This window comes from Rana temporaria, chromosome 13 (genome assembly GCF_905171775.1).
Source record: "Rana temporaria chromosome 13, aRanTem1.1, whole genome shotgun sequence".
NCBI lineage: Eukaryota > Metazoa > Chordata > Amphibia > Anura > Ranidae > Rana > Rana temporaria.
Window position 1 is genome coordinate 54,584,607 of NC_053501.1, and position 6,292 is coordinate 54,590,898.

A 6,292-nucleotide genomic window follows, 5' to 3' on the forward strand; every position below is an offset into this window, starting at 1 on the left:
TAAAGTAATCTTGAACTGGTTCACAAGGGGCACCCCATCGGTACTTACCATTTAGCATATAGCTTACCTTTCTTCACATAGGGTGGGTAGTAGGCCTGCCGTCCTGGAAGGCTCGTAGAAATACCGTTACCGGTAGATCTAACGTAGGTTTTCTCCTACGCCTTCCAGGACGGCACACCAGAGAGGATATGAAAGGACCTCAGGCCTACCTCAGGGTGGGACCACAGCTTGGAGGACCTTCCGACCGAAAGCCAGGTCTTGCTGTGACAACAATTCTACACGGTAGTGTTTCAGGAAGGTGTGATGACTTGACCAGGTAGCCGCAGTACGGATCTGGTCCCAGGAGGCACCTGCTCTCTCCGCCCAAGATGTCGCCAGAGATCTGGTTGAATGAGCTTTGATATTAAGTGGAGCTGGTTCTCCTGCACACTGATAAGCCTCTGTAATAGCTTCTCTAATCCATTTTGAGACTGATGGCCTTGAGGCCTGTAATCCCTTCCTGACCCCACCATAGAGGATTAGGAGATGGTTAGATTTCCTGAAACTTTTGGTTCTATCTAAATATATAAGAAGACATCTTCTTACATCCAAACAGTGGAACTTAAACTCCTTCTCGTTCTTTGGTTCTGAACAAAAGGACGGCAATATCATTTCTTGCGTCCTGTTGAGTAAGGATGCTACTTTAGGTAGGTATAAGGGATCTGCCCTAAGAGTGACCCTGTCTGGTTGCACCCTAAGAAAAGGCTCTTTCATAGACAGAGCTTGCAGATCTCCTACCCTCCTGGCTGTAGTAATAGCCAACAAAAAAGTTAATTTTAACGTAAGGAACCTAAGGGAAACTTTCTCTAAAGGTTCAAAAGGAGGCATAGATAATGACTCTAATACCCTAGTAAGGTCCCATGGTGGACAGAAGCTTTTAAGGACGGGGGACATTCTTTCCCTAGCTAGTAAGAATCTCTTAACTAGGTCGTCCTTCGCTAATCTTTTATCCAGGTACACCGAGAGGGCCGCTACCTGTACTCGCAGGGTGCTAACCTTAAGCCCAGCGTCCGCTCCATCCTGGAGAAAATCCAGGATAACCGGGACCGACTGGGAAGACTTTTGTCTTTTTCTACTCCAGGTCTGGAAGGTTCTCCATATCTTTGAGTAGATCTTTCTAGTGACCGGCTTACTACTTGTAAGGAGAGTATCAATCACCTTTTCTGAACAACCTTTTTGTTTCAGAATCTGGCGCTCACTAACCAGGCTGTTAGCTGAAAGAACTCTGGTCTCGAGTGAAACACTGGACCTTGTCTGAGAAGATCTGTCCTGGCTGGGAGTCTCAGAGGCTCTGCTACTGACATGAACCTCAGGTTCGCAAACCATGTCCTCCTTGGCCACCATGGGGCAATAAGGAGGACCAGACCGGGGGACTTGCTGACTTTCTGGAGTACCCGCGGAATTAGCGCCAGGGGTGGGAAAGCGTAGGCCATTTTGAAATGCCAGTTCTGGGACAGCGCATCCAGGCCCTCTGAATCCCGTTCTACCGAGGCTGAGAAGTACCTGTTCACTTTCCTGTTCTTCCGGTTCGCGAACAGATCTATGTCTGGTTCGCCAAACTGAAGAACTAAGGCCTGAAAGACCTCGGGACTCAATTCCCATTCCCCCTGTCTTAATTGTTGGCGACTGAGGAAGTCCGCTTCTATGTTGTCTGTCCCCTTTATATGTATGGCTGAGATGGAGGTGACATGCTTCTCTGCCCAACCCAGGATTTTTATGGTTAGTTCTAATAGGGGACCGGATCTGGTACCGCCTTGGTGATTCAGGTAGGCCACTACTGTAGCGTTGTCTGAGCTCACCTGGACCTCCCTGTCTGTGACATCTTGTTGGAAAGCCTTCAGAGCTTCTCCTACTGCTCTGAGCTCCCTGGTATTGGAAGATTGATGAGCCAGGAGGTAGCACCATCTTCCTTGGGCTTTTTTCTTTCCCAAGTGGGCACCCCACCCCCATGTGCTGGCATCCGTAGTCAATTTTACCGGATCCCATTTTCCCCTTGGTCGACCTTCCCTTAGGTTTTGGTGACTGGTCCACCACTCTAGGGATGAGAGGACCTGAGGGGTGAGTACAATCTCCTGATCCAGGGATTCCTTCTTCTTGTCCCAAGAGGACAGAAAGAAAAAATGGAGCATCCTTGCATGTAATTGGGACCAGACTACTGCTGGTATGGATGCCGACATTAAGCCTAGCACTCTCATAACTGACCTCCTGGGAAGTCTGGGGAATCTCACCAGATTCTCTGCTCCTGACACTAATTTTTTTATTTTTTCCTCTGGCAGGAAAAGCGTCTGGAGCCTGGAGTCTATAGTGTAGCCCAGAAATTTTTTTACCTGTTCTGGTATGAGGGAGGATTTCTCTAAATTGATAATCCAGCCTAGGCTTTCTAAAAACTCCATCACCCTGTTGGTATCCCTCTGAACCTGTGACTCTGTCTGACCGGAGATCAGTAGATCGTCCAGGTATGGTATAAGGCATATTCCTTGAAGATGTAGGAATGCTACTGCCTCTGCCAGAATTTTTGTAAAGATTCTGGGGCTGGAGGTTAGGCCGAAGGGTAGTGCCCTGAACTGCCAATGAAAGATTTCCTCCCCTACCACTACCGCAAACCTCAAAAAGGCCTGATGGTCCACGTGAATTGGCACGTGCAAATAGGCGTCCTTCAGGTCTATGGTTGTCATGTAGGTTTCCTTTATGAGGTTCTTTCTTACTGAGTAAATACTCTCCATGGAGAATTTCTTTTGTTCTAAAAATCCGTTTAGTTTTTTTAGGTTTACTATCAGGTGGAATTTTCCTGATGGTTTCTGAACCAAAAACACGTGGGAATAGAACCCCCGGTATTGCTGTTCTACTGGCACTGGTGTTATTACTAGTTGCTCTACCAATTCCTGAACCCCCTCCAAGAGGGCCCTTCTTTTTAGGGTATCCTTGGGGAGCTGCGTGAGGGTGATCATAGGGGGGGGAAAGGTGACAAATTCCAGGCGGAACCCATCCCTTATAAGCTTGTGTATGTAGGGACTGTCTGAAATATTTTCCCACTGTTGTACAAACTGGGACAGCCTCCCCCCTACCTTGACCTTGGCGTCACTTGGTCTGTTTAGCCTCAGCCTTGGTGGAGGGAAAGAGTAAGTTATTCTTTTTGTTCCCTTTGCCATAAAACCAGCGCCTATTGGGTTCTCTTTTATATTTCTGCTTGTTTTGCCCCTGGGGGCCTCGAAAAGTCTTCTTAAACCCATCTTTCTTAGGTTTCACAGGGAATTTCTTTCCCTTTTCTGAAGACCTAGCTAGGACATCATCCAATCCTTGGCCAAACAGAAGTGAACCCTGGAAAGGGAGTCCACACAGTTTTCCCTTTGATGTGACATCCCCATCCCAGGCTTTAACCCAGATAGCTCGCCTGGACGAGTTAATCAAGGCCGCTGTTTTGGCTGAAGCTTTGGCAGTTTCCAAAGCGGCATCAGCCAAGTATGCGACAGCTTTTCCTATCAAAGATAGAGATCCCAAGATTTCCTCTGACTCTGTAAACTGGCCGAGGTGTTCTGCCAGTTTCTCTACCCATAGGTCTGCATTCCTGGCTACACAGGTCGCAGCTAATGCTGGGGCCATAGAAGCTGTGTTAGCCTCCCATGCTTTTCTTAGGAGTGATTCGGCCCTGCGATCCATTAGATCTTTAATACTGCCAGCATCTTCAAATGAGAGGTCTGACTGTTTAGTGACCTGAGACAGGGCCGCATCCAGTTTTGGAAGTTTAAAGAAAGCTTCCCCAACTGATTGGGTGAACGGGTACTTCCGTTTCCAGGTTTTCTGAGTGGTTAGTCTCCTTTCTGGATATTTCCATTCTTGTAGGATTATTTCTTTTAGAGATTGGTGGAGAGGGAAGACTCTATCCTGTATTTCACTGAGTCCCCTATACACCTTATCCTGTGCAGAGGTCGTTTTAGGAACCTCTGGAATCTCTTCAGTGGCATAGATTGCCTGAAGGAGACTGTCCACGTCCTCTGCTGAGAAGAGGAATCTTTTCAATTTTCCTTCTTCCTGAGACATGACTGAGTCTCTATCCTCCTCACCCTCTGAGCTATGTCTAGTGACCTGGCTCATGACCTCACTTTCCTCTTCCTCCAGATCATGAGAAAAGACCTGAGAGGATAGGAAAGGGGTACTGGGTCCTGCAACTAGCCTTCCCTGAGAAATCAAAGTCTCTCTAGGGGCCGGTTCCTCTGTGCTAGGGCCTGTGGCTGCTTGTGTAGCTGTCTCCCTGAGAGCTCTAACCGTGGCCAACATTTCAGACTGCATTGACAAGAGAAAATCTTTCATCATAGCAGCTGCCTCCTTCCCCGCCAACTGGTTAATACATTTGTGGCAGAAGGGTTTGGTATAGGATTTTGGGAGTTTATCTTTACAGTTTCCACATTTTTTAGAGGAACTACCACTAGCAGATGCTGAGGATTGAGCAGAGGCCCCCTGGGTTTCACCGGGAGATTCTGTTAGAGAGGGAACATAATAAAAAACAACCATGTTATTTCTTCCCACTTCAAAGCTGCAGGCTGTACTAGGGAGAAAAGAGAGAGAGAACGAGGAAGGCAGCCGTTACCAGCTGCATCCTGCGACTCAGGAACTCTCACTCTCCCCTTTTCTCCCTTTCCAGGAGGGACAGTACTCACCGACCCCCGATCTGGATTTGGTAGCCGCAGCGCTAGTCTTCCCTTCCTCTTCCATCATGAGGAGGTTGACTGGGTCCTTGGCTTGCCGGTACCTGTACGCAGGGTTTATCCGCCGCCGACCCCACCGCTCCACGCTGCTCTCCACGCCGAGGCGTCACTTCCGGGTTGCCGTGTAGGGAACGCCCACTCTCCGGTGACGCGCTTCCTGTACCTCCGAACGAGGTCTGGAGCGCAATGCTCCTCTGCAAACCCCCCCAGGAAGAAGAGTTAGCAGCGTGGCGGATTTTTGTGCAGAGGGACGATGGCTTTTTCACCACAGCTCAGAGCGTCCATGCCTGTCTTTGTGGCGACCTGTGAGCGACCGAAGCCAACAGGTCAGTTCAGCTCTCCCCGGCCTCCCTGAACCTGCCTCAACAGGGGTACCCTTCGACTTCACCGTCTCCAGGTAATATAAAACAACAAACGTGCCGCTGTGTTCGGGAGAAACACAATCAAAATACTGAGGAGCAAGGGGAGGGGTGGGAACTTATAACAAACTTGTCAATTGATTGTGTTTCCTGTGGGAGGAGCCCTTATCTCTCTGGTGTGCCGTCCTGGAAGGCGTAGGAGAAAGATAGATGGGGACAAATACAGGACAATCTTGGAAGAAAACCTGTTAGTCTGGAAAAGACTTGACTGGGGAGAAAATTCAGCTTCCAGCAGGACAATGACCCTAAACATACAGCCAAAGCTACAATGGAATGGTTAAGATCAAAGCATATTCATGTGTTAGAATGGCCCAAAGTCCAGACCTAAAACCATTTGAGAATCTGTGGCAGGACTTGAAAATTGCTGTTTACAGACAGACGCTCTCCATCCAATCTGACAGAACTTAAGCTTTTTTATTTTGCAAAGAATGGCCAAAAAAATTCCAGCTAAAATGTTGGTTTTGGGATATAATCGCTGTATAAAGACATCCTTCCTACTAGTCTGGAAGCTGAGCGGTAGCCGGAACAACCTCTGGACAGGAACCGGCTTTATTCAGCTTTTTTAAAATCTCACTGTGCCATCCCATACCTTATCCCTGATATGCAGAGTCTCAGTCAGATTGCAGGCGTCTATTGTTCAAAAGCCGCTCCTCCTCTTATCACAGAACAGCACGAGGAGGCGGTGCAGCTTTTGAACAATGGACGCCCGCAATCTGACTTAGACTCTGCATACAGGTACCGGCGTATAAGACGACCCCCCAAGTGTTGAGGCATATTTTTAAGTACAAAGGGTCATCTTATACGCCGGAAAATACAGTACAAAGCATGTAGAGACATACCCAAAAAAACTTGGTTGTAATTGCAGCAAAAGGTGGTTCTACAAAGTATTGAGTCAGGGGGCCTGAATACAAATGCACCCCACACTTTTCAGATATTTGTAAAAAAAAAAAACATTTATAATTTTCCTTCCACTTCACAATTATGTTCCACTTTGTGTTGGTCTATCACATAAAATCCCAATAAAATACATTTACGTTTTTGGCTGCAACCTGACAAAATGTGGAAAAATTTAAAGGGGTATGGATACTTTTTCAGGGCACGGTAACCTTTAACATGATAAACAGTTTATGT